The sequence below is a fragment of the Polypterus senegalus genome, chromosome 18, assembly GCF_016835505.1.
Source record: "Polypterus senegalus isolate Bchr_013 chromosome 18, ASM1683550v1, whole genome shotgun sequence".
Taxonomy (NCBI): Eukaryota; Metazoa; Chordata; class Cladistia; order Polypteriformes; family Polypteridae; genus Polypterus; species Polypterus senegalus.
Window position 1 is genome coordinate 60,447,735 of NC_053171.1, and position 27,208 is coordinate 60,474,942.

At 40.9% G+C, this 27,208-nt stretch overlaps 1 protein-coding gene across 1 annotated transcript in view; it reads left to right on the forward strand.

The window, feature by feature from the left end:
• Positions 1 to 6: 6 nt before the first annotated feature.
• Positions 7 to 27,208, forward strand: part of kcnj9 (potassium inwardly rectifying channel subfamily J member 9) — a 113,930-nt gene continuing 86,728 nt past the window's right edge. The window contains exon 1 of the mRNA XM_039741441.1: positions 7 to 328. The gene's annotated coding sequence lies outside the window, so the exon portion shown is untranslated. The remainder of the gene's footprint in view (positions 329 to 27,208) is intronic.

Here is a 27,208-nt window from a genome sequence, read left to right on the forward strand (position 1 = left end):
TCGTCGTGTCGCCATTTTTATTGGTGTAGTGCCTCCTTTATCCACCTCAGATTTGCACGTAACTGCGCTTGCAAACAAGAGTCTTTGTAAACCACCAGTTTAGAATTTTGCTGTGATCTTTAATTGCTTCTTTTTTCAACGTATAATAGTGATGTCGATTCTCCGTTCCTTCTTAATTACAGAGAAACGCTCTTGAAAAATGACGCCGCCGCCCTTTATTTTTTCATACATGCCTTATTTGAAATTTCGTAAATTTATTTTTAAACATAAAATTACCGTGAGCCGTAAGTGAGGTACCGGGTGAGATCTGGAGAAGCAAGAAGAGGAGGTAAGTACTAGTGCTGGTTGTGCTCCAGTTTAATTCTGCATAAATGCGTGCTTTATTTTTGCCTGATGAAGCTGTTTTGTTTCATATCTGAAATGAGGTATAATAAGGAAAAGGTAGACAATCAATAACAAACTTATAAAAGCAAATAAAATAATGAATTGATCGAAACATTCGTGTAAAGAGGAGGGAACTGAATTGTTTTAAGCTCATTTCTGCTCGTGCTTACTTAAAACTCATTATTTACCTCCCTTTCAGTTTTCTTTTATTAATTTCTCATTTCTCTCAGTTTTATACAATGAAAAATAAAATGTTGCCATTGCATTATCTCTGAAATTTGTACTTGATACATAAGCAAGACACAATAAACGCCCATCGTTTGAAAACTACTCGCATTTTACAAAAAGTGAAACAATATTCAAAATCAATCTTAAGCACAATAAGCAAATGCGAGTGCACCTATGCGTAAATTAAAACCTCGGCTGGTATCGTTATTAATACACCAGCTTTTGAATTTAGTGGTTTAAAGGACCTGACACGTTAGTCTATTTTTAGCATGGCGAGAACGACTGCATAGATGGACAGCACATAACATCTCTGAGAATAACACAAAATGGTGCATGACACACACACACTTTACTAATTCTTAATTCTTAGTATTTTAAGGATTCCCTCCTTTTATCTTAGTTTATTGTCATATAATGTAATACAAAATGATACACTGAAGTAGGTATATCTAGAACCAGGATTGCAAATTTATTTTTAAAATAAATTATTTTATATACATTTGTAAAAGTAAACGGTCAGATTTTCAGTTTATCAATGTGAAAAGGTATCTGGTTATCTGATGGTCTAACACTCCTGGACTGACTTTAGATCAATCTGAAGGCTGGGGCATTTTTCATCTATTTCAGATTTCTGTTTGCATATGCAGGACAATTTTGTTTTTGTTCTATCTGAACATTTGTTTAATATTATTAATACTTTAATATTTTACATAACAAAACACAGCATGAGTCTGTTCAGTGCTTTGATAACATTTCAGTCCCTTTTCCATTTTCTGCTGACTGATTGATTTTGATTTTTGACTTTATTAAAAAATGTCTTTATTGTTGTTCAGTGCTCTGTTTTCCTTAAACTGTTTTCTTAAATATGAATATGTATTGTATATACAAAAACACATGTTCATTCATTCATTCACCAAATTCAGGAATTGTAATTCCTGACAGCCCTTGGCACAAGGCAGGAAAAGTCTTGGACAGGGCATGACTCCACCATAGTTCCCACTCGTGCACATGCCCACACTTACACTAGGGACAATTTAGAGTTGCCAATTAACCTAACTTTATGTCTTTGGGAATGTACGAAAAAAACAGGAAGGCTCACTAAAAATGCACACAGACACAGGAAAAATGTGGAAACACTAAACAGATAACAACTAGAATTGGGTCTGAACCCAGGACATTTGAATTACATGTGAAGTAATTGTTGTATTGTTTTGAGGTGGCAGTAAAAGATTGGCCATTTAGCTCTGTGAAGAGTATTGTTTGTGTTTTGTTATGTGTATTGTATTTACCAAATTTTGACATTCAATGCACACCCAACCTACCTGGAAGGGGTCTCTTTCTGAATTGCCTTTCCCAAGATTTCTTCAATTTTTTTTCAGTTTTTTTTGGGAGTTGTTTCTTGTCTTCTTAGGGAGTCAAGGCTGGGGGCCATCATAAAAATGGGGCATGTTAAAGCCGATTGAGGCCATTTTTGTGTGATTTGGGGTTATACAATAATTAAATTGTTGTTGTAATTGGGCAGAGTTACTGGAAGAACAGTTAATAGGTTCACTAATACATATAAGAGACAGTTGTGGCCTGCAAGCATGCAAGTTTTTGGAGTTTTTTTTTATTGTTTGTTTTTTCTGTCCTCCCTGGCCATCGGACCTTACTTTTATTCTATGTTAATTAGTGTTGTCTTATTTTAATTCTGACTTTGTCTATTTTTTTCTCTTTTCTTCATCATGTAAAGCACTTTGAGCTACATTATTTGTATGAAAATGTGCTATATAAATAAATGTTGTTGTTGCAATAGTCCCCAGAATACCTGGGGCCAGGCAGTACAGCGACATCAACAATGCCTAATTCTTGGTTCATACCGGTAGGTGGTTGTAAATGAATATTTAAACACCTGAGTGAATTCCCTTAGGCTGTCAGATGGCAGGACATGATCCTACATTGCGCAGGTTCAGCTCTGTTTCCTGTTATAAGGAACAGTAGAGATTAGGGAGGTCAGGGGCGCCTGATCATATAAGGCTCAGGAATGTAGAGAGACACAGAGCCACCAGAAGAAGTTCTGGGTTAAAACCCCATGAGATTTGGGGGGGCATGTTTGACTCCAGAGGCAGTTCTGGAAATTAGCCATAGTAGCCATAGGCAAGAAAAAAAAACACCTCAACACAACTATCCCATTGAGCGAGATGAGATATGATGTCAAAGAGGAGAGAATGAGAGAGAAAGAGAGAAGAGCACATTTTTTCAGTGGATAAGTGGAAGTCATACCACTTGAATAGACTGGGGAAAAGTCTATAAGTCAGGTCCAGTGAGGCAGCAGGATTTTGTTTTCTGTTCAGTAACTGGCTAGTTTATGATAAATCCTCACCATATATATTCTATAGAGCTGCATCTGGCTAGTCACTCTAAGTGGAAAGTGACGCCCCCTTCTGGGTAGCTGGACGTCTCATAGTACGCAAACCAGAAGGGGTGGGGCTAAGGCTGGGGCTAAGGGGCTGAGGTTCTCAGTGCTGCGGGGAGAAAAGGAAAAGAAACTTTAGTGACAGCACTCCCTTTCACCCCAGTGGGTTATCAGATAACCTTATTTGAGCCCATGAGGGCAAATCCTCTGATATGCATTCATGGCACTATATATAGATATATATAAAAGCAAGCTATGTGTCCTAGAGTAGCAAATAACTGATTACCTGTGTGTTCCTGGCTATCTACTATAATAAATGACAAAGTGAACAGATAAAGAATTGGACCACAGTAATGATCCCTGTATAATTGTCAGTCCAAAATATGAATAGGAAAATATATAAGATGTCTCTTCAGCCAAGTCTTTGGTTGAATGACTCAAAGAGGTGGCAGAGCCATTTTTCATTCTAGAGGACTGGAAAATGGGGGTTCAGGAGGTTGGGAACTGGAAGTGACATCATTAGGGACGAGACTGCCAATCACTACTTCTGCAGAGGGAGGAATAGAGAAGGCATTAGGAAACACTGCCAACCCCTGGCTGGGAATATATTACATTTAGATGAACCATGAAGTTATCTCCGAAGTGCACATATGTGACATGAAACCACTCAGCTGAGACCTTGGCTGGCATGATCCGAGAACTTTGAGAAAACATATTGGTGTTGGCATGGAGGTCAATGTAAGACCTTAAGGGGCCTATAGCAATGTAGGTCTTTAAATTTAAAAGGCTGGAGATCCAAGAACTATCTTATGACATGTGGATTTGGCTCTTTGTGCAGTGCCATCCATTGTAAAGGTGCATGGCCAGTCACTACAGTGAATTCAGTATGTAGTATCTCAGCTGGTGCATTATCCATTTAATTTTTTTTTACCATGTCCTGTTCGGCTGTGAAGCAATCAGAATTGATGTCTGAATGCTGGCGCCTAGCCTTACAGTTTTTCTCTCAGGTGGAGCGTTACAGCTTCTGCTGACGTCACACCTGATACCAAAACTTTATTAGAAATATTTTCAGATGTTTTTAAGATTCAAACCGGACACGGAGACAAAAGTGAAAGAAAAAGAAGAGAGAAAAGGAGGAGATGGAGGTAAAGGGGGAAGGGGGTTTTTTCGTATAGAATAAACAATAAATGAACCAGAATCTGCTTCTAGACCTGCAGAAAGGGGGGAACCACAAGACAAAAACATTGCTGCATCAGCTACATGAAGATATATAAAAGTAAAAATGTTTGGTGACAATCACACAGTAATTATTACTAAGGCATTTAGGGCCAACCACTGCCTTAGGTCATGTGCTGAAGATGTCCAAGTCATACTTATTAAAGCACCATGTGAGCACCTGTGTGCGTACGCACGCTTGTATGTGTAAGGTTTCTCTATAGGTGCGTCCAATAGTGAGTGTGAAGGGCCACAGACCTGCCCCCAAAAGCGTGCGGAAGATAGAGGGAGTTCCAAGCCCAGAGATCCAGAGGTCACCCCAGAGCGCAGAGACCCCTGGGAGACCGTCACCAGAGAAGCCCCAACCCCCCTCGAGAGGCGCAGAGGATCACCCTGGGGGGCCACAACCAGCAGCTGGCAGAGTCCCTGGAGATATCAACGGCAAATCCCCAGGCCCGCCCGCAGCCGCTCACCCCCTGAGTCGGCCGGGCCCGGAACCCAAGGGCGACCCACCCAACAGAGCCCAGGGACCCAGATCCCACCAGGCAGCCACCGGGAGCGACCAGACAGATGCTTAAAAAAAAAAAATATATATGTGGCAGGGGGAGGGTAGGCAAAGTTGTTGTAGCATTGCCAGATGTCCCAGGAGAGGGGAGGAGTCCAAAACCCCACCTGACATATACAGTCACACACAAACACAGTCATACACTCCCTCCCTCATGCTCTCACATACACATACAACCCAAGACTTACAAGATTGTACACCAGACACCCATTCACACTCCCCAAATACACCCTACTAACTCTGGTCCCGGTGCTGCCGTACCGAAGGCCCAACCATTCCCGGATGCCAGAGTTAGCCCCGTTCCGCTGGGGTAATAATGAGCAGGCACCCCCGTCCAACGCAGAGCAAAGCAACCCACCACTCCAGACCACAGGCAGACGGCCAGCTCCCACTCCTAGCCTCCAGCCCCGGGCAGCTAACTGAGAACAGAGGTGTGATAAGACCTCTAGTCTCCCTCCGCCGGCTCCAATGTAATATTGATGTGTGTTGATAAGGTGCATTTTCTGGTTGGGGGAGCGCGGGCAGTGCTGGCATCATTTGGCCTACACCAGCTGATCCCAACACACAACCCCACTTCCCCCCCAAAACCCTCCGTGACTAGGTGCAGTTTAAAATTGGAAGTGGGCACTGGCACTCGGAGTTAGGCTGTATTTCCCCCCACTGGATGCCGTTGAGTGTGCTCACTCCCAAGGCCCTAAGTGTGCATTTGTGTGGAATGTTGTTTGTGGAAGTATTTAATGTGCAAATAAAATTGAGGGGTAGGCTGCCACAGGAATGCGGAAATGGGATCCATACCTGCACCCCCTGACTTACCCACACCCCAAGGCCCTATGTACATGTTCGTGTGATGATGTGAAGGAGCAGGAGCAGGAGGAGGGAAATGCCTGAGGATGGGGAGGAACGGCTGAGGAGCCTGAGCCCTCCAGGGAGCCAGCTCCCCTACTGGCCCCAATAGGCACCTCCGCTCCCAAAATCCACCCGGGGCATGGAGGCCCTAGCCCATCTAGCCACAGCCCAAAGCAGCAGCATCACAGAACCCCACGGAGTCCGAGGCCACCAACCCACACCACCCCAGCAGAATATTTACTCCCATCCCCACATTTACTCAACATTCAGACTGAGTAAGACATAAGACACCCAGGTAAAGTTGGATCCTCCCCCTCCCGGACATCCCCCTCCCCCATGGTGGAACAGAAGTGTTCTCATCCTGAGCTCCCGAAGCCAGGGCCCGGCACTGCCCCATGTTCCGGTCCTCTTCCTACATGCCAGGACCCAATCCCCAAGACCCCACCCAGATCCCCATCCGGGGACGGCCGCCCTCATACCCCAAGCCACCAGGCCCCCACCCAGACCCACCCAGGGGCGATGCAGCCACCAGGCAGCGACCTGCAGCCACCGTCAAGGCCCCACACACAACTACCAGAAGTCCACCCCCCGAGGCAACCCAAGCACCACCAGAGTGGGGCAGCAGCCCCCCAGCCCAAGACCCCCCTAGTGAACCCACCCCCAGTGATCCTCCAGATACTCTAAGTTCAGACTCTCCACCACATCAACCACAGCATCCCGCAGGACAATATCAATGACCCTCCATCATCGCTATGTGATGGAACCAATCAAAGGAGCCCAGAGAGATTGATTTGAAGTCGAGGCTGAGGCTGTCTCAAGTGTAATATGATCCAATAAAAGATTTCTATACTGGTTAATGCAAAGATTATCTTTGTTTTTCCAGTTTATGAGGATAGTTTTCTTAGCGATTCATATGGCAGTGAGAACCACGTGAACCAAATTTGTTTCAATCGGGACATCCTCTAGGTTCCCCAGCAAGCAAAATGAGGGTGAAGTTGGTATATCACATTTCAGACACTTTGATAGGTCTTCACATACTTCATACCAGAATCCCTGAACAGGTGGACATGACCACAGTGCGTGGATATAACTGTCAGGAATGTTGTCTGTGCAGTGTGTGCAGGTGTCAGATGGCACAAATCCCATCCTGAACATCCGATGACCTGTATAGTGTACTCTGTGTAGAATTTTGTATTGAATTAATTGTAAATTGGGGTTTCTGATCGTTTTAAAAGTTTTTAAACAAGTTTGGGACCAGAAAGTCTGGTCAAAGCTAACTAATAGATCCGCCTCCCATTTACCTATAGGAATTGCTATTGTATCATCTATTTTGGTCAATCTATACTAATAAAAGGCAAAGCCCTCACTCACTCACTCACTCATTCACTCACTCACTCACTCACTCACTCACTCACTCACTCACTCACTCACTCACTCACTCACTCACTGACTCATCACTAATTCTCCAACTTCCCGTGTGGGTGGAAGGCTGAAATTTGGCAGGTTCATTCCTTACAGCTTCCTTACAAAAGTTGGGCAGGTTTTATATCGAAATTCTACGCGTAATGGTCATAACTGGAAGCAGTTTTTCTCCATTTACTGTAATGGAGATGAGCTTCAACGCCGTGGGCGGAGTTTCGTGTGACATCATCACGCCTCCCACGTAATCACGCAGCACATAGAAAATCAGGAAGACCTCAAAAAAGCGCTGAAGAAAACATGCATTATATAATTGAGAAGGCAGCGAAACAATAAGAAGCGAGCGAAAGTGACATATACAACCATATTCATGAGTTCTGCTACTGAAACAAAGCACGATGTAAACCTACACTTTAAATTAAGTTCATAGACAGGCTGCCGCTGGCGTTTGTAATTTAGTGCCTGCCCATATAAGGCCGTCCGTCAGCGGCAATCCAATAGCAAACTGCCACGGGTAAATATTCACGGGTGAAGGACTGTGCTTATGGAGAGGAAGATGAGATGGTCAGGGTGGTGTTTGACACAAACTCAGCGAAACTGCGAGAGAAAGTTTTAAGTGCCAGGACTAAGGTAACATTAAATACAGCCATGGACATAGCAGGAGATGGCACCAGCACAGCTGGGAACCTTCGATGCATGTACACCGAGTGGCTCACGTGAACTGACGCAGTGCACAGATAAAAGGCAACAGTTCCAAAGAGCTGAACAAAACCGAATTACACAATTGAAAAGGCAGCAAAAATATGAAGCGTCTCATACATACAAGCATATTCATAAATCCAACTACTGCGGAAACAAAGCACACGTTGGAAAAAGTCAATGTCCCGCTAAAGGAAGACAGTGTAAAAACCCGTGCATGCAGTGTGTCAGGTCTCAGATAAAGAAGAAGACGAGCTGTTTATTGATGCAGTAAGAAACGAATCGATGAATGAAACCTGTCATCTTTACAACGATTGACAAACACGGAATGTAACTTGAACACAACACATCCTACAAATACGAACCTGATTGAAAGAAATAATGATAATCAAATCCTTGATGACAGCAACACTCAGTAACACTCACAAAACAAATACTGTATATTGACAGTCATGTTACGCTATTTTTAAAATGTTCCCTTTTCTTTTCTAGCTTTTTAACACACTACTTCTCGCTGTGATACGCTGGTATATATATATGTATATATATATAACCCGATCTACATACTCGAATAATGGATACTTTATTCGCCATCAATGATTGTTTTGGTAAAGCCATACTCAGTGTATTCATTAGATGAACGGTAAAAAGTAAGGCGAGGGAGGATGACTTATTGAGGCATGCAGGCTGTAGTGCGCGTCAACTCTATCTGAATTGCGCGATCACATTTGAAAAAATATATCTTTTCAAGTTCTATTTAGTCCATATGTGTCAAACTCAAGGGCCGCGCCACATCCGCCCGCGTAATTATATCCGCCCGAGATCATTTTATATACTGTATTATTGTTATTAAAGCCCGGTATATGAAGCGCTGGTAACACAATAAACTACAGATCCCATAATGCAGCGCTTCAGCTGCCTTGCCAACACTTACGCGCTAATCAAGTCTACCTTATGATGCTGCAAGTTATTGCGAAGCTAGCTCACACGATGCTGAAGAGAAAAGTTGATTCTGAAAATAGAGCCTTTAAAACCGATGGGAGGCTGAGTATATGTTTACTGAACCCGTGTGTCTCATTTGTGGAGCTAATGTGGCTGTAATTACAGAATTTAATCTAAGACGGCACTATAAAACAAAACATCAGGGTAACCTGAAAGACCTGAATGCAATGCAGAAGATACAGAAAGCAGAAGAATTAAATAAGAATCTGACACTTCAGCGGACGTTTTACCCGTGCACAATCACAAAGTGATTTCAATTGAAGCTGCTTTTATGGGAGACACAACCACTTGCCCCACTTTCCCTGTTGCCAAGTAATGTTAAACCAAGTCGTCACTACGGTGTTCCCAAACGCACTTTGCTGATAAACTGAGCGCACTGAGTTTGCACGGCGCTTTGGTGACTTTGAAGAACAAAAAAAGTCCGTCTACATGCGGCTCGAACCTTGTGCATGTTTGGTAGCACATATCTGTGTGAGAAGCTCTTCTCAGTGATAAAGACTAACAAAACAGCACACAGGAGTCGCCTCACTGATGAGCACCTGCAATCCATCCTGAGAATCTCCACAACACAGAACCTCACACCAAACAGAAACGAACTTGTTGCCAAAAAAAGATGCCAGGCATCCAGCTCTAAAATGACATATGAGCAAAGACAACTGAATGATTTGATTTGTTATTGCTGAAAGGAACACATTTTATTTATATTTCCAGGTTTTGTTATGCAGCATGTTCATATTTGAATTTGTATAATTTTGACAGGATATATTTTTATGGAGAGCAAAATCTTTTGGGATATTTAAAATCTAAGTTTATTTTTATAAAATATAAAATTACATAAGAGTAAAGAAATTTGAATGTTTGTTCTTTTAATGTTTACTTTATTTCTAACTTGTATAATTTAGACAGGATATATTTTTTGGAGAGCAAAATATTATAAGTTGTTTAAGGTTTGAGTTGATTTATTCAGGAATAATATTCCTGTCTGTTTTTACCATTCCTACCAAAGATATTTCTGTCGACTAAATAAAAATTCCTTCTATTTAAAATTTAAATAGAACTTGAACAAATACGATAGTTCATAATATCCACGCAGACTTGCACGTAAGAGCGGAGTTATCCATTTTAACAAGCAGTGTATTGCACTGATACGAAATAGCTGTGTGTGTATATATGTAGATATGTATGTATATGTATATATATGTTTATATATGTAGATATATATATGTATGTATATATGTGTGTGTGTATATATATGTGTATATGTATAGATATGTATATATATATGTTTGTGTGTGTGTGTAAATATATATATATATTTATATTTATATATATATATATGACAGCAACACTCATCACTCACAACAGTGACAAAACAATTACATTGACAATCATGTTACGTTATTTTCAAAATGTTTCCTTTTCTTTTTCATTGCTTCTTTAACACACTACTTCGCTGCGAAGCGCGGGTATTTTGCTAGTGTTTTATATACTTTAGACAGTAATTTGGGGTGTTTGAGATTACAGAAGTCTAATACCCATGATGGTGTTTGTAATTCTACTTTAAGCTTAAATTTTTCTTTAACTACTGATTTAATTTGGAGATATTCTAAAATCTATTCTTGTCTATCCCAAATTGGGAGACTATTCTGTTAAATGGAATGAAATCCAATCCTTCAACTATGTGTTCCATGTATAGAATTCCTTTACTTTTCCAGTATGGGAGGTTCATCATTTTATTGTTTTGCAATATGTCAGGATTATTCCAGATGGGTGTGCGTCTGCATGGAATTAGTGAAGACTCTATCATTTTTAGATATTCCCACCATGCTGTCAGTGAGGTACTGATATTAATACTTTTAAAGCTTTCATGCTTTCTTATTTTTGAGCTAATAAACGGTAGGTCCGAAAGCTCTATAGTATTGCAAAGTGTCTGTTCTACATCTAACCAGGACTCATCCAGCGGGTTATGTTGCAACCATCTTGGTATATATTGGAGCCTGTTGGTTAAGAAATAATGATAGAAGTTGGGTAGATCCAGCCCTCCTCTATCTTTGGTCTTCTGTAGTGTTTTTAAGCTAATTCATGGAGGTTTATCCTTCCAAAGGAATTTAGTGATGGAGGAGTCCAGGGATCTAAACCAATCAGATGATGGCTTGTTTGGGATCATAGAAAATAAGTAATTGATTCTTGGTAAAACCATCATTTTAATTGTGGCAACCCTCCCCATAAGTGATATCGGTAAGGATTTCCATCTAGCAAGATCATCTTCCACTTTCTTTAATAGTGGGATGTAGTTTAGTTTAGTTAGATCTGCCAGCCTGGGAGAGACATGAATGCCCAGGTATGTAATATTCCCTGATTCCAATTGTGTATTAAGGGAATTGACAAAGAGAAATTAATTGGAAGAACTGTGGATTTTAACCAGTTTATTGAATAATCTGAAACTCTTGAAAAGGAGTTTATTAGTTCAATTGCCTGGGAGAGAGAGGATTGAGAATTCTGAGAAAAGTAACACGTCATCTGCATAAAGACTGATTTTATGTTCTATGTTCTTACACTTTATGCCTTTAATAACTGTAGTTTGCCTGATTGCTGCTGCTAGTGGTTCAATAAAGATAGCAAATAGCGAGGGGAGAGGGCATCCCTGCCTGGTCCCCTCTGAAGACAGAAGCTATCTGATGTTTGGTCATTTGTCCTGAGCATGCTGTTGGTGAACTGTATAAAATTTTTAACCAGTTTATGAAGAAGTTTCCAAAACCAAATTTATGTAAAGTTGCAAATAAGAACTTCCAGTTAACTCTATCAAAAGCCTTTTCTGCATCGAGAGATAATATACTGGTTTCCATGTTTCTGCTATAAGAAAAGTCTATTAAGTTGAGTAATCTACGTGAATTTGTGGATGAATGTCTCCCCTTAATGAAACCAGTTTGGTCTGGATGTATTATGAAAGGGGTTACCTTCTCTAATCTTTTTGCAAGGGCTTTACAAATTATTTTCAGGTCAACATTAATAAGAGAAATTGGGCGATAGCTGGTAGGAAATATAGGATCTTTGCCTGGTTTTAACAGGAGACTAATGTTGGCTGAATTCATGTTTGGCTGTAGTCTACTATTTTCTTCTGTTTCACTCATCATTCTGAAAAATGTTGCAGCCAGAATGATCCAGAATTCTTTGTAGAACTCTGCTGGAAACCCATCTGGACCTGGAGCCTTCCTATTAGGCATGGAGTTAAGAGCTTCCTGAAGCTCATCTGATGTTAATGGCGAGTCCAGGACTGTAGCTTGGCTATCTGATAATTTAGGAAGTATTATCCTGTCTAGAAACTCATTGATCTCATTATCTGATGGGTTAATCTGTGGTGAGTACAAGGTTTTGTAAAAATCTCTGAAAGTGTTGTTTATTCTTTCAGGGTCATATACTATATTCCCAGTTGAGTCTTTAACAGCAGATATGGCAGTTTTCTCTTTGTTTATTTTTAACTGGTTGGCTAAAACTTGCCTGATTTATTACCGTGTTCAAAGTTTTCTATTCGTAGTCTTTGTGCTAAAATTGTGTTTTTTGTCAATAATTCCTTTAAGTTCTAGTTTACTTTTACGCAATTTGTTTTGTAATTCTTCTTCTGGGGATGCCTCTAGAGACTTAATGATTTCTTCTAATTCCTGAATACGTTTGTTTTCTATTTTTTCTTATGTGATGAGAAGGAAATTATTTTACCTCTCATCACTGCTTTCCCTGCCTCCCAGAGAACAGATGCTGATGTTCCAGGAAGGTCATTGTGTTCTAAATATAAAGCCCACTCTTTTTTATAATATTCCACAAAACCTTCATCTTTAAGCAGTGACGTATTAAACCTCCAGTTTTTACCTGATGGGATTGTTTTCTTATTTAACAGAGTTAAAGAAACTGGAGCATGATCGCTGACAACTATAGGGTGTATCTCAGTGTCTGAAATGTCAGCCAATAATGAGCTGCTGACTAGAAAATAGTCCAAACGTGAGTGAGAGTGATGAACATGTGAGAAAAAAGTATACTCTCTACGGCTGGGATAAAAGATCGCCATGCATCACAAAGCCCATAATCACTCATATACTGTTTGACTATATTAGTGGAATGCCAATTGCGCTGAGTCCCAGCTGTACTGAGCCTGTCTGAAGAATGATCCATCCAAAAATTAAAATCTCCGCAAGTATAAGTGGACAGTCCAAGTGTTCGGAGAGCACAGAGAAAAATTATGAAAGAATTCGGGGTCATCTATGTTTGGACAGTATATGCTAACAATACATAAGCTTTGATTTTGTATAGATAGTTTTAGTATTATAAATCTACCATCTGGATCTGAGACTGTGTCCAATACTTTGAAATTTGTATTTTTGTGTATTAAAATAGCTACACCTCTTTGTCTAGAGTTATAAGGGGCAGAGAACAGTCTGGGAAACTCAGATGTTTTAAGTTCATCTGCAACTGTGGCAGACCTATGAGTCTCTTGTAATAAGACAACATCTGCCTGCAGTCTTTTAAGCTGATCAAAAATCTTTAATCTCTTTTCTCTAGAGCCAGTTCCATGAACATTCCAACTGACAAACCTTAGTGTACCCATAGTTGTGTGTGTGATTAGCTAATGTATGGTGCCTTCATGTGATAGTTAAGTAAATAAATGTATAATTTAATCTGAAAAAAAAAAATAAATAATAAATAAAAAATATATGTATAATAATAATAAAATAATAATATTATTAATGCTGATGATAATAATAATATTAATACTGAAAATAATAATAATAATAATGCTGATGATAATAATAGTACTGATGATAATAGTAATAATAATGCTGATAATAATAATAATACTAATGCTGATAATAATCAGTCAGTAATAATAATAATAATCAGACAGAACCAAGAGTGTTTGTGGTTGTATGATAAAATGTAATAATTATAATCCAGTGTTTGTATGCGCGCGTTGTGTGTGTGCTGATGCAGTGTAGGAAAGTTGTGTGATTGTGACATGCCGATGTAAAGCTCCAGAAGCAGGTAAAAGAAGGAAAGGAAAGAGTGATAAAGGTTAAAAAAAGAAAAAAAGAAGTAAAAAGAAAAGGTGCTAGAGGTGTGGTGAGAGAACAGGTGATCATCATCTAAACATGGATATAGCAGCTTTTTTTTTATCCTGACATGCTCATACCCAGTGAATCCCGATAAGAATAATAAACTTGTGACCTGATGTTGGGCTAATAAAGCCAGTCTGTCACTCCTCGCTCCTTGTACAGCCTGTTATTGACGTAGAGCTTGTCCACAGAAATGACAGCGGCTCCCTTCTTGGATGAATTTTTACGCATTGGGAACAGAACTCTCGGCGATCCAAAATTTCTTTAGGAAATTGATCATTCACGCTAAAATTTTTCCTTTGAGCTCCTTTCCGCGGCTCTTAACAAAATCCTTTTGTTTAAAATGCTCAAATTTGGCCACGATGGGACGAGATCTTCTGCTGTCTGCTGTCTTGGCTCCAAGGCGATGTACCCGGTGAAAGGTGATGTTTTTTACCGTTTCTTCGGGTATCTTCATGTGGGTCTGGAGAAATTTCTTGATTGTTTGTTCGCAATCCTCCGGTTGTCTTCCCGTCTGCTCCAGCAGGCCTGCGAACACCAGATTGTCTCTCATGCTGCGGGCCTGAAGATCCAAAACCGTCTCCTTCAGGGTCTTGTTGTCCTGGGAGATCGTGTCATCCCTCTGTCAGGGAAGACACAGTCTCCCGCAGAGACGCGTTTTCAGCAGCAAGCTGCTCCACCTGATCCTGGCTGAATTCCAGAGATTGTCGGAGGTTCTGGAACTCCTGGTGTAGAATTTCGAGCAGGTGGAGTCGTCCCTCAAATCCCAAAGCCTTTTATCTATAGAATCTAATAATTCTAATATATCCTTGGGGAGATGAGGTCGCCTCGGGGGAATCCTGAGGACAGCTTCTCTTGGTAGCAGGTGTTTCCGTGTCAGCTGCTGCTTTCTTAGGCCCCATGACAACAGACTCAAAAACTTGTTCAATATAATTTTGTAGACTTTCCAAATTTTCTTCACTTACCTCCAGGTTGAGTGAATTATACTTACCGGATTACTTGCGTTGTCAGTAAATAAATTTGGCGTAAATGTGTCTTAGTTGTTTAGAGTGTTTGTTAACAAGGTGCCATCTGCGTCAAACGCTGCTGAGAATCCGTAATTTTCCTAGCCAGTACTTCTCTCTCCCAGCAAGCTCTCTTATTATCCATTTAATTACCAATGCTTCTTGTTCTACAGCCGCATAACTGGTCTCTTGGTCCAATAGTTTCTGCCTCAGGAACTTAATAAGGTGTTCTATACTATTGACACTCTGGGTCAATACCGCACCATGACCATGTCCTAAGCATTGGTTTGGACAGTAATAGGTAGAGAAAAATCAGGAGCCAACAAGACAGGTGCAAATATAAGGGCCCATTTTAAGTTAAAAAATGCAGTTTCTGTTTGTTCATCTCATACCTCCATGTTAGGAGCCCACTTCTTTCTAAGGTATGTCATGGGCACAGCTGTCTCAGAGAAATGAGGTACAAACCAGCAGTAATACTCTGTTAATCCCAAGAAGGTTTAAAATTGCAGCTTGGTTCATGGATGGGGCAAGTTTAGTATGGCATTAAATTTGGTAGACTGGTTGGACAGTACTTCCTCCCACCATATAGCCCAAGTACTTAGCTTCAGTTAACACTCTGCTCAGCATTACATGTGTGAGGAGAAACACCTAAACATCCTGCATGTGTTCTTCCCATGTGCTGGAATAGATGATTATGTCATCTAGGTAAGCGGCACTATATGAGTTGTAGGGGCCATGCTCTGTGCAACCCAAATGGGAGGACACGATACTGCCAGTGACCACTAGGTGTGCTAAATGTGTTTTTTTTCCTTTGTGATTCTGTTAAGGGAATTTGCAAATAACCTTTTGTCATGTCAAGGGTGGTCAAAGATAATGGTTTTCTGAGATACTGCCATTGACTGCTAGGTGTGCTAAAAGTGGTCTTTTCCTTGGTGATTCTGTTAAGGGATTTTTCCAATACCCTTTTGTCATGTAAAGGGTGGTCAAATATAATGCTTTTCTGAGGCACTCGAGGAGTTTGTCTGCTCACAGCATTGGATATGCATTGAAACGGGAAACTTGATTCAGCCAACAGAAGTCATTTCAGAAGTGCCAACTGCCATCCAGCTTTGGGTTCAATATGATATGGCTAGACCAGGGATTAAAACATTCCTCAATCACTCCTAGGTCTAACATTTGTTCTACTTCTCCTTGTTTTGCTTCAAAAGTCTACACGGGCATTTTTAAATGACTACTCCCTGGTCAGTTATGATGTCATGGTCAGTCACAGGGGTCCTTCCATGTTTTTCATTAACCACTTCCTGAATATGGGCCCCTTTCCTTCCACAGTTTCAACATGTTTATATGATAAAATGTGTTTGGCAGGTCGAAGATTAGGTTGTTTAACCAAATAGTCAACCAGACCCCTTCCTTCCTCTCCTTAATTTCGTAGGGCCCTTGCCAATGAGTCAACAATTTGGAATGGGAAGTGGGTATAAGTACCATGAAACAATTTCCGGGAGAAAACTCACAGAGCATTGTACCATGATTACATATTCAGGCCTGTCTTTGTTGTGTATGCTTCATATTAGCTTTTAGCATAGGTCTGATTTTACCAAGTCTATCACGTAAATCTATACTAATAAAAGGCAAAGCCCTCACTGACTGACCGACCACTGACCCAATGACTCATCACTAATTCTCCAAGTTCCTGTGTAGATAGAAGACTGAAATTTGGCAGGCTCATTCCTTACAGCTTCCTTACAAAAGCTGGGCAGGTTTCATTTCGAAATACTACGCGTAATGGTCATACCTGGAAGCTATTTTTCTCCATATACTGTAATGGAGTTGAGCTCGAAACTTGTGGGGGGCGGAGTTTTGTGTGACATCATCACGCCTCCCACGTAAACACGTGAACTGACTGTCAACGCAGTGCGTAGAAAACCAGGAAGAGCTCCAAAAAGCGCTGAAGAAAACATGCATTATATAATTGAGAAGGCAGCGAAACAATAAGAAGCGAGCGAGTGACATATACAACCATATTCATGAGTGCTGCTACTTTGGAAACAAAGCACGGTGTAAATCTAAAGTTTAAATTGAGTTCATTGACAGGCTGCCGCTGCCGTTTGTCATGCCCACAGGTAATGCGGGATACAAGTTTAATGAGAGGACACAGGATATAAACAAAAGTTTTGATCACTTTGTAACTAAGTTAAAATTGCAGGTGAGGGGCTGTGCTTATGCAAATTCCGAGAGACTGTTTGTGGGGGATTGACAGTTAAGGCGGTTGGGGGAGTCACGTCATCATCTCCCCTCCCATTCACCTCATTTCGCTCTGAGCTGAGCTCCGCAGCTAACGCAGTAGTGATGGGAAGTTCGGATCATTTTACCGACTCGGACCTTTGAGTCTCGTTCAGCAAAATGAACAAATCTTTTTTCGAGTCAATTCGTTCAATTCTCTTTCCGGGTCAGACTGCATGGGTTAAGCTTATGGGGCTGTCACGTAATGATCGAACGACTCAAACCCGAAGACTCGAGCGATGAACTAATCAATTCTGTTTCCGGCTCAGACTGAGTTGGTTATGCTTATGGGGCTGTCACGTAATGATCGAACGACTCGAAAAACCCGAAGACTTAAAACAGGTGAATCAATTCCAATACGGAAACTATAGGAAGTTGTGCAAATGCACATGCGTGACTGAACAAATCACTCCCACGAGACGACTCATTCTTCCCGATTCACATTAAAGATTCGTTCAAAATGAATGAATCGTTCAAGAACGACCCATCACTATAACGAAGTGTTACGGAAGCGACTTTGTGACGCTGCCACCAAATACTCACAGAAAAATCCACAAGTTAATACACATGCTGTCTCTACAGTTTCTCCACACTGAATCCTCCAGGCACTACTTACAAAAGGTTACATTGACAATCGTGTTACTTTATTTTTAAAATGTTTCCTTTTCTTAGCACAAGCACAGCTGAGAAGCTTCGATACATGTGCTCCTTAACGTGTTAAAAATTCACGCATTTAATCACACTTTGCAATACAAGCAAAGGGGAACTTCTGTCAATGCATGATTTCCTGGTACACCGATTACATTGATCAGCGCTTCCCGATTCATTTTACCCTCGCACCCCCTTGCTTTGAGAAGAAGTATGAAAAAATATGAGTTAACACAGAAAAACAGATCACCAATTGAAGCTTTGTGAATAATTGATTCGCCATCAAATAATTGTTTTGGTAAAGCCATACTCAATGTAATCCTCCTTCCATTTTATAATTTTTCCGCCACTAGCCATGATTAAATAAACGGTAAAATGTAGGAGCGAAGCGAGGGTGACTTATTCAGGCAGGCAGGCGAGGGCTCAATAGCTCGAATTTGGATATAAGTAGGTTCTATTTAGTAGCCAGAAATATCTTTGATAGGAATGGAAGTTGAATTTAGTCTTTAAATTTCTATGGTAAAGACAAAGTTATGCAATGATGACTTAATTTAACTATATAAAGTCAAAAGTTTTATATATAAAGTCATTCCCGAATATATAAAGTCAAACCTTGATTATATAAAGTCACTGTCAGAATAAATAAAGTCAAAACTTGAATATATAAAGTCAGCGTCGGTATATTTCTGAATATATAAAGCAAGCGCTGGAATATATAAAGTCAAAACTTAAATATGTAAAGTCAGCGTCGGAATATACAAACTCAGCACTGGAATATCCATCCATTTCCCAACACGTTGAATCCAACCACAGGGGTCTGCTGGAGCCAATCCCAGCCAACACTGGGTGCAAGGCAGGAACCAATCCTGGGCAGGGTGCCAACCCACCGCAGGACACACACAAACACACTAGGGCCAATTTAGAATCACCAATCCACCTAACCTACATGTCTTTGGACTGTGGGAGGAAACCCACGCAGACAACATGCAAACTCCATGCAGGGAGGACCCGGGAAGTGAACCCGGGTCTCCTAACTGCGAGGCAGCAGTGCTACCACTGCGCCACCTATATTCAACTTTTGACTTTATATATTCAGAAACAAGTTTGACTTTATATATACCGACACTGATTTTATATTTTCAAGTTTTGACTTAATATATTCCGACAGTGACTTTATATATTCAAGTTTTGACTTTATATATTGCGACAGTGACTTTATATATTCAAGTTTTGACTTTATATATTCGGGAATGACTTTATATATTCAAGTTTTGACTTTATATATTCTGACGCCGACTTTATATATTCACAAAATCAATGTATTTGCCTGTTTGGCACCCCATAGTATATGTGTGTGTGTATATATGTACACATGTATGTATGTGTATATATATATATATATATATATATATATATATATATATATATATATATATATATATATTTATATATATATATATATATATATATGCCAGCAACACTCATGACAATGACAAAACAATTACATTGTCAATCATGTTACGTTATTATTAAAATGTTTCCTTTTCTTTTTACTTCTCCGCTGCCAAGCGCGGGTATTTTGCTATATATATAAATATAGATATAGATAGATATACTGTATATATATATAGATATGAGAACAACACTCATATCAATGACAAAACAATTACATTAACAATCATGTTACGTTATTTTTAAAATTTTTCCTTTTCTTTTTCATAACTTCTTTAACACACTACTTTGCTGCGAAGCGCGGGTATTCTGCTAGTATGTTTATATGTGTGTGTGTGTGTATGTATATATATATATATATATATTTATATATGACAGCAACACTCATAACAGTGACAAAACAATTACATTGATAATCATGTTACGTTATTTTCAAAATGTTTCCTTTTCTTTTTCATTACTTCTTTAACACACTATTTCCCCGCTGCGAAGTGCGGGTATTTTGCTAGTGTTCAATATATTCTAAGAGACTTGTGGAAAGGAGTGCCTCACTTTCCCATCCTCCTTTTAAAATATTCAGTAATAACTGGGGTTGTCACCCATGTAAAAATTCAAAAGGTGAAAAACCCATAGAGGCTTGTGGGATTTCTTGGAGTTCAAATAGCACAAGAGGCAGTAACTGATCCTAGTTCCTACAGTCTTCATTGACCACCATGTGTAGCATTTGCTTGAGCATCTGATTAAACTGCTCAACTAGACCATCAGTTTGAGGATGGTACACTGAGATCTTAAGGTGATTGATCCTTATATATAAGTAGCAAAATACCCGCGCTTCGCAGCGGAGAAGTAGTGTGTTAAAGAAGTTATGTAAAAGAAAAGTAAACATTTTAAAAATAACATAACATGATTGTCAATGTAATTGTTTTGTGACTGTTATGAGTGTTGCTGTCATCAAGGATTTGATTATCATTATTTGTTTCAATCAGGTTCGTATTTGGAGGATGTGTTGTGTTCAGGTTACATTCCGTGTTTGTCTAGTCTATCCCTGACCATCTCATTTTCGTTGTCAACCGTTGTAAAGATAACAGGTTTCATTCATCAAAGTGATCACTACCCAAATCGGTACTCGTGAATCTAAGATTTTCAATAAGCATTTGCGGTATTAAGTTGTGTATTTGCCTGTGAATATTTAGCGGCAGCGTGTCTATGAACATAAAAAAGTTTCTCTCGCACTTTTGCTGAGTTTGTGCCAAACACTATTCTATCCCTGACCATCTCATCTTCGTTTGCATAAGCACAGTCCTTCACCAGCAATTTTAACTCCATTACAAAGTGATCAAAAGTCTCATTTATACCCTGCGTCCTCTCATTAAACTCGTATCTCGTGAATATCGTATTCATCTTAGGCATGACAAACGCCAGCGGCAGCGTGTCTATGAACTTAATTTAAAGTTAAGTTTTACACCTTGCTTTCCTATTCGTTTGCATAAGCACAGTCCTTCACCAGCAATTATTTAATGTTAGCTCAGCAATTTTAACTCGGTTACAACAATTTTAAGTCCGTTACAAAGTGATCTAAAGTCTCAATTATACCCTGCGTCTTCTCATTAAACTTGTATCTCGCGAATATCGTTATTGTCGTAGGCATGACAAACGCCAGCGGCAGCGTGTCTATGAACTTAATTTAAACTTAAGGTTTACACTGTGCTTTATTTCTGCAGTAGCTGCACTTATGAATATGCTTTGTTATAAATAAGTTGAAAACACAACTCAAAAAAGTGTTGGGGAATTGCCCCATATATTGCTCGAAAGCAAAATTGGTCAAAATAAGTGAAATAATATCCAAATACTCGACCAACAATAGGAGTGAAATGATGGCTTTTATAGGAGAGACAAAGTGGCTGCAGGAAGTGATAAAAGAGGAAGTGACGTCATCAGAGAGGGACCGGAAGTGATTTCATTGACCAGGGACCGGAAGTGATGTCATCATCAGGGGTTGGAAGTGACATCATCACGGAGGGACCGGAAGTGACGTCATCACGGAGGGACCAGAAGTGACGTCATCATCAGGAGTCGGAAGTGACGTCATCTCCAGGAGCCATAAATGATGTGGATGATGAAGTGGTGGATGTCCCAGCCTCTGAATTATTGCTTAGGATGTAAGTGTTTGTTTTATTTGTCTTCTTTGGTTCTGTAAGGTAAGAGAGAGAGGCATTAGTACCCTGAAACAAACCCTCATCCATTGTTATATCGCTCACCTTAAGACTTGTTGACTGCTTCCGAAGTGCACGTGTGTGACATGACTCCCCCCTCAGCCCAGACCCATCGGATCGGGCGGCCTGCACCGAGAGGTCGAAGGTTCGGAAGAGAGCATTAGCGTTGGCTTGAAGAGCACCCCAACAATAAATGACCTGAAATCTGAAAGGTTGTAGTTCCAGAAACCATCTGGTGACACGAGGATTAGACTCCCGATTTAGAGCTATCCACTGTAAAGCGGCATGGTCTGTCACGAGAGTAAATTCCCATCCCAACAGAAAATAACAAGTCACAGCCCACTTAATCGCCAAAGCCTCTCGTTCCACCGCTGCATATCTGGTCTCCCTGTCCAACAGTTTCCGGCTCAGGAACAATACCGGGTGTTCAGCACCATCGATGCATTGGCTCAACACGGCACCCAATCCTGTGTCCAATGCATCGGTCTGGAGAATAAAAGGATAAGAAAAGTTAGGAGATTTCAACACCGGTGCTGATGTTAGGGCCGATTTTAAGTCAAAAAATGCAGCTTCAGTACTGTCATCCCATACCACTTTTAAAGAAGCACTTTTCTTTGTAAGATTAGTAAGTAACCCTCTCAGAAAAACGAGGAACAATACGATGATAGTAACTCGCTAATCCCAAGATCCTTTGTTATCGGACGGGGCCATCTGATAATGGCATCAATCTTAGAACACTGTGGTTGAACTGTTCCCCCACGGACTAGATAGCCTAAATATTTAGCTTCGTTCAAGCCAAAGAAACATTTCTTTGGGTTAATCCGCAAGCCTGCTTGTGCTAGTGTAGAAAGAGAAAATTAATAGTAAGGTTCTTATTTCACCTTCATGTTCAGCCACACGATATAATAAATCATTTTTTATTACAAAGTAAGGCATCCATGGTATAGGATCAATAGACACTTGTCTGTTTACTGAAACGACTGCATTTCTTGCAAATTTTAAGGAATCATCATTTCATTGCTCACTTTTAAAAGACGAAGGGGTAATTTTAAATTGTGAAGCCAATTCGGTTATGGGATCCTGTGCTACCTTAAGGGGCGGAGTTTCAGTTACCGCAGGTCCTTCGGAAGGTGGGTTGCCTCCCGAAGTTCCTGATGTACCTTCTTCTCCGTTATCAGTTCTATCTAAATTATAACCCGGAGAGCTATTACACGGTGTGGAAACAGTCGGGATACTTTCTTTATGATCTATGACCAAGCCCTCTTTTATTAAGGGGAGAGTACTGTCAGTACCGCATTTCATTTCTGACCAGTCGTGCCCGAGTATCACTGCATAAGGTGGATTCGTCATTACTGCCACTATAATGGATCGCATGACATTATTCACTGAGATGACACAAGAGGCGGCCGATAATATCTAATGTCCCCATGTATACACCTGAGGCTAATCTTATTCATAAGCCACTGTCGCGGTAAGATATAACGGCGAGCAACAATAGAGATGTTACTCCCAGAATCATACATAGTGGTAACTTTATTTCCATTAAGAATTACTGCTCCCGTATACGGCAAAGACAAGGGATTGATCATAGCACAGTACCTCTCTACTCAAGAAAAGTCCATCGGCTCCGGAGTTGGGCAGGCAGTAAATAGGTGTCCTACCCCCCCACACTTGAAACAGCACGGAGGATAGACTTTCGATCGGGCAGGCTCATTAGGAGGTACACAAACCTGTCGGGGTGGGTGAGAGTACCGTTCCGACTCTTCGGATTTGCAGACTGCCCAATGACGCTCCACTATTTTAACGAGGTCGTCCATAGTGGCTACCTCCTGTATGCGGACTTGCTGGGCGACTTTTTCTGGAAGTCCGTTAATGAAGGTTTCAATAGTGAGAATTTCTGCCATCCGTTGGGGACTATTAATATCTGGCCTTAGCCAGCATCCCACTTTACCCCAGACTTCGTACACTTGTGTACAGATGGATCGTGTTTGATCAAACTTCCCCTCCCTCCATTCCATCACCTGCTGATCCGCGGATACACCATAGCGTTTGAAGATCTCTCTTTTAAGGGTGTCATAATTAGCAGCCTGCTCATCCGTTAGATCGTAATAGGCCCTCTGCGCTTCCCATTTCAAGTAAGGCGCCAGAATGTAGGCCCACTCCGATTGCAGCCAGGCATTGCGCTCAGCGTTCCGTTCGAACACCAGGAAGTAAGTTTCGACGTCATTGTCTTCAGTGATTTCTCTACCCGTACTGCTGGCGCTGCATGTGCCTCCGATTCTGCTAGGCGGGACCTGGTGTCTCCGTTGAATTTTCACTTGCTGTAATTCAGCAGCCAAAGTGTTCAACACGGCGTTCAGGTCTTATCCCCCGCTCATCCTTGGATAAATAAGTTGAAAACACAACTCAAAAAAGTGTTGGGGAATTGCCCCGTATATTGCACGATAGCAAAATTGGTCAAAATAAGTGAAAAAATATCCAAATACTCGACAAACAATAAGGGTGAAATGATGGCTTTTATAGGAGAGACAAAATGATTGCAGGAAGTGATAAAAGAGGAAGTGACGTCATCAGCGAGGAACCAGAAGTGACATCAGTGGCCAGGGACCAGAAGTGACGTCATCATCAGGAGTCGGAATTGACATCATCACAGAGGGACCGGAGGTGATGTCATCATCAGGAGTCGGAAGTGACGTCATCACGGAGAGACCGGGAGTGACGTCATCATCAAGAGTCAGAAATGACGCTATCACGGAGGGACTAAAAGAAAGGTCATCTCCAGGAGCCATAAATGATGTGGATGATGAAGTGGTGGATATCCCAGTCTCTGAATTATTGTTTAGGATGTGTTTGTTTTATTTGTCTTCTTTGGTTCTCTAAGGTCAGAGAGAGAGGCATTAGTACCCTGAAACAAACACTCATCCATTGTTATATCGCTCACCTTCAGACTTGTTGACTGCTTCTGAAGCGCACGTGTGTGACAGCTTGTATGCGTCACTCGCGTCATATTCTTTTGCTGCCTTCTCAATTGTGTAATGCGTTTTTTGTTCAGCGCTCTTTGGAGCTCTTGCTTGTTCTCTGCATACTGCATTCACAGTCAGTAAACATGAGCTGCTCGGAGTACATGCATCAAAGTTTCTCAGCTGTGCTTGTGCTATCTCGTGAGATCTTGCGATGTCCGCGGCTTTATTTAATGTTAGCTAAGACCCAGCACTTAAAAGTTTCTCTCGCACTTTAGCTGAGTTTGTGCCAAACACCAGTCTATCCCTGACCATCTCATCTTCGTTTGCATAAGTACAGTCCTTCCCCCGTGAATATTTAGCGGCAGCGTGTCTATTGGATTACTGCTGACGGACAGCCTTATATGGGCAGGCACTCAATTACATGGGAGGCATGATGATGGGGGACGCAACTCCGCCTCACATGGCGACCGAGCTGCAGGCTATGGCCGTATATATGTATGTAAGTAGGTTCCAGTTATGACCGTTATGCATAGAATTTCGAAATGAAACCTGCTTAACTTTTGTAAGAAAGCTGTAAGGAATGAGCTTGCCAAATTTCAGCCTTCTACCTGAAGTTGGAGAATTAGTGATGAGTAAGTGAGTGAGTGTGTGAGTGAGTGAGTGAGTGAGTGAGTGAGTGAGTGAGTCAGTCAGTCAGTCAGTCAGTCAGTCAGTCAGTCAGTTAGTGAGGCCTTTGCCTTTTATTAGTATAGAGTATTAGTATTGTGGCTGTTTGTTTGTCTGTCCAGGATTTTAAATCTCCTGTAGCTTGCAAACCATTTGACCTATTGATCTGAAATTTGGCACACATTTACTACATGAGGTCTACTATTCGCTTTCGGGGTGATGATTGACCTACAAGGTTATTCCTCTTTTTATTTTATTGTATTGTAGAATCAACTCTTGGCAGTGGCAGTGCCGCCATTCTCATCCTTACCACTTTCGCTGTCACTTCCCCTACCTCTTCATATCTTAAATCATTCTTGAGGCAGATGAAAGACTTAAGTGCCAGCTTAAGTGAAAAATGAAAGAAAACGTACTAAGTAATTGCAACACAAACACTGACCCAATCAGTTTTAACACGAAAAGATGCCGACAAACGAAGAGAAGAAGTGGGCCTTTAGGGTGGAGAAAAGAAGAGCTGCTCAGGAAGCAGTAAGCACATCAACCTCTGAGCAAACGACTGCTAAACGTAAAGAGAAAGAGTAATAATAATAATAATAATAATAATAATTCATTTTATTTATACAAGGCGCCTTTCAGAGAACTCAAGGACACCGAACAAACAATAAATAAATGAATAAATAAATAAAAGACACAATTATAAACAACTTAAAACATCAGAAAATCTAAAAATTAAAACCAAACAAAACCACTATAATCAGGAGGAAGAAGAAAAAGCTATTTTAAAGAAATGTGTTTTAAGTTTACATTTGAAAGATGAATATGATTTGATATTTCGGAGATCCGCAGGTAATGAGTTCCAGTGCTTGGGAGCAGAACGGCTGAAAGCTCTGCTCCCCATGGTGGTTAGACGGGCGGGAGGAACGGTCAGATGGGTGGAGGAAGAGGATCTAAGGTTACGGGAGGGAATGGCAACATGTAGAAGGTCAGACAGATATGGAGGTGCGAGGTTATGGATGGCCTTAAATGTTAGTAGCAGAATCTTAAAATCAATACGAAACTTGATCGGGAGCCAATGAAGCTGCTGCAAGACCGGAGTAATATGGTGAAAAGATGGGATTCCAGTGATGATACGTGCTGCAGAATTCTGGACTAACTGAAGCTTATGAAGAGATTTATTAGGGAGACCAAAGAGGAGTGAATTGCAGTAGTCCAGCCGAGAAGTGACAAGACTATGGACAAGAGTATGAAAACTATGAATACTCAAGTCAAGTGTATTAACTGCATGTTATCGTGCAGTGTGCCATTACTGGTCTTGAATAATTTGGCAATCTCCCTGAATATCTCTGAGGTGAACAGCAGTCCTTGGCCTTTTAAGACTTCCTTAGGGAAACATATCCATGTGGAGACCCCTACTGGTTCCCGTGCGATTGTGTGGAATTGGCTTGTCTCAAGGGAATAGCCTCTGAACATAATGTGACATAGCCCACAAAGACCAAAATGTATTTATGTCCCCAGGCTGAGGGTTTGAGAGAACCTGCTATGTCTACCCCAATACTTTCAAAGGGTATATCTGTTAGTGAAATTCACAAACCTGGCACCGTACAAGGAGCATCAACCTCACCCTGCCCTTGTGTTCTGATACACGATACAATAAATCATTTTCAAACACAAAGCGGGTACCAGGCAGTTTGGAATGGATGGTATGTTGACTATTAACTAGAACAACTGTATTTTTAGCAAACTTCAGTGAGTTATCATTTCATTGTTCTCTTTGTAAAGAGGCTTGTGTTCGGCGAAACTGAAACTGAAGTTCCAAGAGGACATCAGGTGTGACCTCCCTGGGTGAAGTTACAGTGAACATCAGCTCATCTGCCTACAGAGATGTCAGTGCAAAATGGTGTGACGTTGCTCACGTCATATTGAGTGTTTATGCAGTCTAGTTCTCAAACTGGAACTGTACACAACATGGAGGCAACTTGAGATGTAAGATTGCTTTGCCAATCAAATCACCAGGTCTTACTGGTGCTTTTCCACTTTTACTTTGAGACCAGTCCCACTCTATTATGATAAGATGGGTTGTGCAACCACTAGGGAGTGAGTTTCCCCAACAGGTTAGACTGGTCTTTC